We start from the raw sequence: 9,756 nt of genomic DNA, 5'->3' as shown, positions 1-9,756 counted from the left end.
AGTTTTTCCACGAGCCACAAAGCAGAGTTAGCCAAAATTTCTTTTGTGGCTTCGTGGAAAATCGTTCTGGAACTTTCGTGGAAAAGTTCCAGAACCACTTTGTGTAGGACAAATGTCAGTTCGATGCTTCTGCCATAAAATGGGATTGATTGTGAAGGCAGGCCTGGACGCACTTGGAATGAAACCAAGACGCATTCAACACAGCACCTTGGGTCGTTTTCCACCGGTTGAAGTTCTAGCAGTAATCGAAGAAGAAGAAGATGGCTTGGACGGCCTCAGCAGCGCACCCAAGGTCCAGGACTTAGATGTAGATGAGAACAGTGTTGCTAGTGAGGATTTTGACAACAACATAGAAAGAAACCACAGTAGTGATTCAGATCATTTGAGCTCAAATGAGGACCAGGAAGAAGATTGTGAACAAGAAGATGAGCCTCAAACTTATCGGAATCGCAAGACCGCTTACCTTCTGGGTGATACATGTATGAAATCTTTGACCAAATATGTAAGTAACTCAATTTCAATCCCTAGAGCTCATTCACTGCGGTTTTCACATACTGACGTCTTGATTGTTTTTGTTCCAATCAAGATGGACACAGTTAACAAGAAACTTACTCGGTCTAGTGCTCACTGTGCGGATTTCAATCGTCGGCGAGAAAAGGCCAACACTCAACGTAAAACAGATGAATTACCTGCGCTCAAGGCGCTCCTCTCAGGACATGGAATTCAATGGGGCATCCAGGCTGAACGCTGGGAGCGAATGTGGGAGGCGCGAGACATAAGCCAGGGTTTTATCATTTCAATCAACATCTTTCTTATTGATTCCCCATCTTTATCTGTGTAATTCTATCAAACTCCCATCAATTTATCAATTTATGTCATTTCCCCTTTCAGCTGATTGATCGAGTCATGAAAGACGATCTAGCTGAGGTACACTCAATAAAACGACGTCCGCGGAAAGATGGTAAGAAGTACGGGTATTTTGAAGAGCTTGTATTCTCAGTTGGAGATTGGCAAGCAATGCGTGACATGCTTGATATTCTCACTGTAAGTAGTTCAACTTTTAATTTGAATTGGATCCATTCTCTTTTCTGATTACTTGAATCCCACTCTACAGCCCTACAAAATTCTAACTCGAGAGATGGAGGGTGATAAGCCCACAGGGTGTATGGTGTTAGTTAAATATGTAAAACTCAAGGCATCAATGGAAGAGCGACTCAAAAAAATGCACAAGAACAATCCACTGTTCCCAATGGTTGATATAATGATAAGTAAAATCACCATGTATCTCAACAAAGCCCTCGATTGCGACACACTTGTTCTAGCCAGCATTTTCCACCCAAGTCTACGAGTCCGTTTCTTTGCCCGCGCTTTTGGGGAAGACTCAGCCAGTCATGATGGAGCAATGGAACTTTTAGAATCTGTTTTTACACATGAAAGCAAGGCGACTGACCTTCGGAATCAACCAGTCACCACAGTCTCAAACAAATCACCTGACAAAGGATTTGGAGCGGACTTCTTGAACTTATACGATGCGGTTGCAACATCAAGCAATATCAATGAGCTTGAACGATATATTCAAGGTGTAGATCCCATGTTATTGCCTGATGCAAACAACCCAGAACATGCACTAGACTGGTGGAGAGTGAGTAATTCATCCTTTTTATTTACTCATTTGTTGTATGTCTTAATAATATACAATCTTCTAAAGACTCATGGGTGTAAATACCCAGTTTTATCTATTTTGGCTCGGGAATATCTAGCAATGCCGGCTGCATCTGCTGCTCCCAAACGATGCTTTTCCATGGCTGGACGAGTCTGCACAGCAGAGTGAGGAGGATTGGTTCCTCGCATGATAGAAATGTTAGTCAGCAGTCAGATTTGGACCCTTGAAGGAATTCCCTTAACCGGCGACTTTGGCGAAGTAGGGAAGGTACTAGAGTATGGCAAGAAGTCAATTGTAAAAAAAACTAGGAAGAGTAATTTTTAGATTGGTCTTTCTTTTTTTAATCTCTTTTTATTTTATTCTTCTTTATGTTTTTTTTCGTCACAGTCGTTACATCAAACAATGTTGAATTTTTGTTTCTCAACAGTCCTTACCATAAGAATACCATGTTTTAAACTTTTTTTGTTTCCTTTACCTTGCTCAAAATTAAATTAAAAAAAAGTTTTTTTTGCCTGAAACGCTGCGAGGCGCTGCGAAAAAAGACTTCGCTTTTAGTTACTAAGTTGTGTGAGAAAAAAAAAGCCGCTGCGGCTCAAGCTACCTAGCTTGGTCACGGAGATTCCAAGCTGCGCTTCTGAAATAATGTTACAAGAGAAATGGTGAAGTTGTTATTGGCTATCAGATAACAGATACTAGTCTTGAGGCTGGCAATGTTGAGTTTGTTTCATTAAATCATATATGAAAGTTAAAAAAGCTTATTACAATGAGATGACAGTCAATCACTCACCAAATGACCCATCTTGACCTTCTTGAAAACGGCTTCTAGGTTTCCTTGATCAGACGGATGGCCATCACAGATGCCATGCTTTCCTTGAGGTGGGTTTTCATCAAGTTTGTACTTGAATTCTTATCACGAGACAACTTCTTACCACATTTGCTTCCATTGGCCGTTACAAATTGACACTGATTGATTTCTTCATTGGGTATTTTTCTAAAGTACCTCCATATGTAGCTTGTTGGACAAGCAGTAGCAGTTGTATCAGTTTGGATTTTGGAGTGGTCAGCTTGGGACCCTGCATCAGTATTTGCCCCCCAACCAAAACACTGCTTTGGACTTAGGCATATCTGTTAGAGTTTGAGTTTACTGGTGATAGGAAGGTATGATCAACTTATCAATTGTCAAATGAAATCGTGGAATTGTGAATGGTGGTGGTGGGGAGGATAGAAAAAAGGTGTATACTGTATGATATAAATATGTATAAAGATTCAAAAAAAAGGGGGTACAGGGAGTTTCCAGCCATATCACCGGATATCCGCAGGTTATTGGGTTGAGTGTTTGATGATATTTTTGGTTAAAAAAATCCAATCAGATTTCCTCTGACGGTGTAGTAGCTTTGTCGCTGCAGCGGCAAACAGTACCCAAAAGAGGACAACTAGTACTTGTAAGTATAAGCACCAGAAGAGTCTTGTTTTTTTGCTGACTGCCCTTTCTAATTGTTAAATAAAGAAATAGAGTAATGATTTGATCTTGTATCCCGTGCAAAAAAATATAGATGGACAAAAAAATAAAAGAAAGTTCTCAATAGTTTAAAATTTCTCCCTCGTAAGGGGGCAGAGTCTTAAAATGATCTGGGACCACGAATTTAACGTAAAAAGAAATGTTTTTATTTTTTACAATTAATTTTGCTCTGTCGAAGATGAAGAAGGAAGAGAAAAATAACCAGGCCCACAACCAATCCCTATTTAAACTCTCCTTGTACCTGTCTTTACAACAGTCTGTTCCTCTTACTACAACTCTTTTACTACGCTAGTTTGTTTGATCCGGCGAGGATAAGAAGGGAAAAAAAGAAGAATCCACCACATAAAAAAAAGAAAGGTAAAGAAACAAACACACAACATCATTTGTGAATCAGAGGAGCAACCAAAAGAAATAAAACAAAACAAAGAAAACGAAAAAACAGACTAAAAAAACAGTGAGAACACGGACAACAACCTTCTAAGGCGACCACAACTAATCCGAATGCGTTTAGTATCATCCCTATTCCGTCCTAGTGTCTTCCACTAAGTTACGTATCAGCCTTGATAATATTACACAGCTACCTCTCCATCTTTCTCACCGTCCCTCAGCTTGTATTCCCTTCTTGCTTCTCCCTATCTTTTCACAACCTTCCCTTCTCAGTCTTTTTACTGATCGTAAGAAAACTATTATTTTAGGTCCATTCCCAAATGTGTATGTAACCAACCATAATTATTGTTTTATTATCTGTGCCCGGGGTTCCCTAGCACGAACTTGATTTATTTTGATTGGAGAGCTGGTACGTTGTGATCCTTGGACTCCTCCGAAGTTGGCTCCTCATAGATTTTCACACATTACTGACTAGTGATCCCTGTGATTTCATTTATTTTATTCAAGATAATGGTTGTATCCGGGAAGACCCCATCACCTATCATCAGACCTCAATGTTAGAAAATAAATTGGGTACCTCCTCAATTTGCTCGTAACTAGATTAAAATGTAGTGTATGAGGACATCAATTTGAAAAAATTTATAATGTTAAAACAGTCCTTTTCCGTAAATTACATCCATAAATTGAATGTAATCAAAAAAAAATAAGTTTATCACACCGCCCATATAAACCTACTTGTCCTCAACTTATGCTCACCACAACGGGGCCCTGATAGAAATCTCATCTGGTGGTTCAGTTGTTGGAATGACCTGAACACACCAGATATTGGCTGGAGCTCACCTTGAGTCACAGAGGTGAAACCACAAAAAACAGCATATTACCAACGGACAAGGTATCAAAACTGCCCAAATCAAGACAAAAACTAGTGGATGTTACCAAAGAGATTGGTATCAAAGACATCAACAAGCCTTGGTCATCCAAACAACCACACTCTTATCAAGCTCATTTGTGATCAATCTTGTGTTGTATTGCCTGAAAAACTGACTAAGACTACTTTGTGTGAAGATTGTGTGATTTTGAGATTGACAAAAACTTCAACAATTGGACCGTCACTTGTCTCTTACAACCGAGCTTTGCAACTGGTAGTAGCGGACTTATGTGACCCTTTTCCTGTCAAGACAGTATCAGGATACAAGTACTCACTGGAGATTACAGATGTACTCTACATTCATGAGAACATACTTACTCAAATACAAAGCTGAGGCTGCCAAACACATCTGTTTTTTGCAGAAGCTGAGCAACACACAAAAAAAGGTTAATTCACTAGGGTATTGATGGACAAGCAGAACAGATCTATCAAATGTGCAAATCAAATGGTTCAGGGTGGTACATATGCAAGTATTACTCAGGGACTTCAGCTTAGCATGTTGCTTCTGGGGATTCACCAGGACCCCGGGATGCGCCTACCAAGGGTAGTCTAGTAAAAAAGTACGTTTTGAGCTCCTGTGGAGTTACCATCCATGGGATTATATCTAGCTCTAATTAATAACACACTTTTCTGACTTTGGTTATTGCCAACCTTGCAAGCGTTAAAAGCAGTTTCAAAAGCTTGCAAAACGCCTCAAGAATGTCCGAGGAATCATTAGGCCAATGTTAAAACTATGGGTGAAGGTAGGAAAGTACTTAGCAGTTTAGCAGGGACAGAGCTCCGCGGGAGCTCAAAACGTACTTTTCTACTAGACTACCCTTAGTAGGTGCATTCCGGGATCCTGATTCACCCTCATCACAGCTCCAGACCTCCATAACAAAGCACCCAACTCCAACATCGGGTCCAAAACTCTGACAGAGCTATTCTTTGGTTTTGCCCCACAAGTCAACCATCTAATGATCTTTGGTAGTTGTTCTTTTGCCCACATTTTGGTCTCAAAGAGAAAGAAACTTGCCATTTGTGCTGTGAAATGCTGTTTTGTAGGCTATGTAGAATCCAGCAGGGGGCGCTGGAGGTTCTGGAATCCTTTGACTGATGAATTTATTGACTCCACTCATGCTAGATGGCTCAACAAGAAGACATTACCTACAATAATCAATCCTGTTGAAGATCCTACATCCACCAACAAAACACCTTCTTTAAACACAATCCTCCTATCCAACAATAGTTCACAAGCACATGGAGACTTACAGAAGTTCATTGAATTGCTTAGTGTTGACTATATCCTTGAAAACAAATCCTTTACAGAGACAATTTGAAATTGAGACATAGATATTCAAATCCTACACGCAAAGGCAGCAGGGACTGATTTTTGACTTCCCAATAGTTACCAGGAGGCTGTTAATGGAGAACACAGTGACAATTGGGAGGAGGTGTGTAGAAATGTGTTAAGATATTATCTTGGTAATTGGTCAAAGATCATTATTCCTGTTTTGGTAATTGAAGAAGTTTTTGTCAGGGTGGCTATTACTCAACAGCTAAAATGGTCTAGGCTTACACTGTTGGATACCTGACTAGAATCCCTCTGGGTACGTGGGATGATATATCCGTGAGTATCTGTACAGATAAATCAAGGATGTGGGTTTTGTAAGTATATTTCTCAAAAAAATTTCGAAATATAATTTCTTCTAGGAAGATCACAGGCCTACTGTTGGTTAACAGCAATGGGAGAGTCACTCCTAGACCTGTGGTTTTCTCTTAAGCCTAAGCTTTAGAGTAGCCTGATTTTCCGAGGAAAATACAGGGATCTCGAGACAACTTTGCGTTGCGAGAACTAGGGTATTGACTAAATATAATTCACTTACGGATTGAGTAAGCAAAGGTAAATTCTGGGGATCGAATTCGTGGGTTTTAAAGGAGCTGTAGATCCGGTTCAATGTTCTAACTGGGTCAGAGAATAGATTTGCCTATAGAGTATAGAAAGATCGAAGGGAGTCAAACAACTGGTTTAAGACCACGAGGAATTCCTCAAAAGGTGAGCGAAAATTTGACGATACATTTATTTTACTTAAACTAGCTGCTAAGAAGACTGATTTGTCCTTGTTAGAATATAGGTGGGTAAAATAATGATGCCCTCCGATATTTCAGCGATAAGCCACCAGGTTTTATACCTTTCTAGGGAGCTTGTTCGACTTGTGGTTTTATTCCTCTTAGTCTATGGAAGTCATTTTAGTTGCAGTTAGTACTAACGCCAACCGTAGTCGAAGATTACCCTTCACTAATTTGTTGCTTCCTTAGTATTGTTTAAGGACGTTCAATGTTCTTTGATCCAATAACCAGTCTGACCGGAAATCCGTAGTTTACGTAAACTGATCTTGGCTAGATCCGTGCAATCAATTATTTTACGTACGATAGTATCTCTAGCTCATAGTCGTATTACTATAGACATATATTCGTCAATGTTTATTCTACACTTCGTGTAGAGTTTCTCTTTTCAGGATTCTTTTCTCATACTATTTGTTCTTGGCGATAACTGTTCTAGTGTTAGTCTTGATGATTTCATTCAGGTAATCTTCTTACTAGCTTATTTGTCACTTTCTTATCTCTTCGTGACATCTTTTATCTTTGAATTAGTTTTTTACGTTTCTATTGCAAATTTTGCTTTGTTATATTCTAAGTGTGGGTCTTTGATACTAGACCGCTAAAGTTGTGTTTTTTATTTCATCTTTATATATATGAATCTTTGAAACTAGATTACAAGTTGTATTCTAACAGATTAGTAAAATGTATTATAAATTTCAAGTTATATGCGAAGAGATATATTTTTTAATATTGTAAATTTTAATTGAAGTGCTTCTGGAGCTTATATCTAAGATCTCGAGTACTGACAGTTTTCTAGTGTAGGGTGAGAAGTTACTTTAGAAGGAAGATTTTGTGGAGTGTTGAAGTTGAGCAGTTGGTGAAGTTGAGATGTACAAAGGGGTAATGGTGAAGACTTATGCAAGGGGTATTTGGAAGGATTTTTGGGTTCTCTTATATCTTTTTGAAATTTGTCTTTCTCTTTTTCTGATTCTTTTCGTGTCAAAAAGAATCAGTAAGTTTTTCCCTCTAGTGTCATCATCAACTTTCTGTTCTGTTCACTTTACTAATTCTACTATTGTTCCAGTAATTTTTATCTGTTCTAAGATCTTTTCCTTTACGCGTGCTCCTCAACGTTTTCTTTCAAGCATCGCAGGTTAGTTCTTCTTGTTCTCGACAAGACTGCCTTTAAGCTATAGTCTCATCTGGAACCTGTGCCCTCAGGTTATTTCTTCTTGTTCTTGGCAAGACTGCCTTTAAGCTATAGTCTCATCTGGAACCTGTGCCCTCAGGTATCCCCTTTACTATACGTGTTTTTCAGTAGGAAAATTCAACTTGTGATCCTCTTGAATCTCAAGTTAAAGTCTTCGTCGAGAAACTTTATAAAACGAAATTGAGGTATTGACAAGATTGAATGTGTGGGAGGAGGTTATCTTACCAGAGGGGCAGAACACTGTGGAATGGGTATTGGCTGAAAAGACAGATGCTGATGGAAATTTATTAAAGAGAAAGGCTAGGTCTGTGGTTAGGGGTTTAACTTTCACTCAACGGAAGGGAATTGACTTTTTGGAAAATTTTGTACCAGCAGTGTGTTTTACCTCATTAATGATTATCTTTTCAGTGTCAGTTGATGAATGATGGTACATACAAGGATTTGATGTTGTACCAGCCTACCCACATAGTCCCATTGGCAAAGAAATCTATGTCCAACCTGCTGAAGGAATCATCATGTAAAGACCAAACTTAGTCCTACTCTTGAGAAGGCCCTTTATGAAACAAAACAGGCTGAAAGATGCTGGTGGAAGCACTTTTCCTCTGTACTATCAGGTGGTGCAAATCTTCTGTTGAAAATCAGTGCTTATATGTCCTTCCATACAAAGGAGCTATTGCACTTCTATGGATGCATGTCAACAATTGAGTCATTTGCAGTTCATCAATTGAAATCATTTCTTTCATCAGAGATTTGCCTCTCAAATCTTTTCAGATCACTTGGAACAACAACCTTGAACAGATTGTTGGCATCAAGATAACTCATTCCCACAATGGCATCTTCCTTTTACAAACAACTTTAAGTTCCAACATCCTTGAGTCAACTGGTTTAATCAATCCAAAAGCCTCTGCGCCAATGAATGTAAATTTGAACCTTACTACAATGGATAAGAAAATTCAAGGTATTAGCACCTTGTATTATCTATCAATCTTGGGCTCATTATTGTACCTGGCCATTGGTACCCATCCGGATTGGCATATGTGGTCACTTATCTTGCATGGTTTTCGTCAAGGCTGATTGAAGATCACTGGTTAGCTCTCAAAACCTTGCTCAGGTATCTCAGTGGCACAAAGAATGAAGGCACACATTTCAAGAAAATGGTGTGTGGCAATGACTTGGTGACTTATGGTGATACAAACTGGGGGGGTTCAAGGTCATCACACGTTTTTGTAGTTTATTTGTTTGGAAATGTAGTTTCATGGGCATCAAGAAGACAAATTTGTGTGAGAACTTTGACTTGCAATGCAGAGTATATGGCTTTACAAGTTGCAGCAAGAGAATCTATATGGGTACAGAATTTATTGGAGGATGTTTTTAACATTTTTTTATAACAACTTTAAAATGCAACAACACTGCCGCTATCAAAGTATCTCAAGACTTACACCTCACCACACAATGAAATCATGTAGCCAGTGAGTTCCACCACATGAATGACTAGATCTTTGATGGTAATTTGAAAATAGAATGGGTAGACAGACCAAATTAGAAAGCTGATATTTTTACAAAATGACTTGGTAACATTGTTTTTCAAATGCATGAGAAGAGCATATGCATGAATCAAGAATTGCAAACCTCTAAAAGGTTGAGGGTTAAGGCTAAGATGGAGTATATAGCATTGTAGATGGTGTGGCAATCAAGCCTCACTCACCTGTTTTTGGTTTAGGCTCCTAGCCAGATTTTATCACTGAGTACCCAAGATGATAGGACTAACTTATAGTGAATCTCTAGGTAGACTTCATTTCTGGGTTATGTTTATTGGTGTAACAGGAACATGTTTTAGCTCAGACTGGTTTTTTCTAATCATTCAGCATAATTTTTGTAACACCTTGTCAAAACTTGTTTCAAATGATACTCCAATGTTTTCCTCCACTTGCGTCTCTTTCTATGGTCACAAATCTTTGTTTGGCTTC

Source organism: Melampsora larici-populina, assembly GCF_000204055.1.
Source record: "Melampsora larici-populina 98AG31 unplaced genomic scaffold MELLAscaffold_11, whole genome shotgun sequence".
Lineage (NCBI taxonomy): Eukaryota > Fungi > Basidiomycota > Pucciniomycetes > Pucciniales > Melampsoraceae > Melampsora > Melampsora laricis-populina.
Note: the sequence above shows the minus strand (reverse complement) of the source record.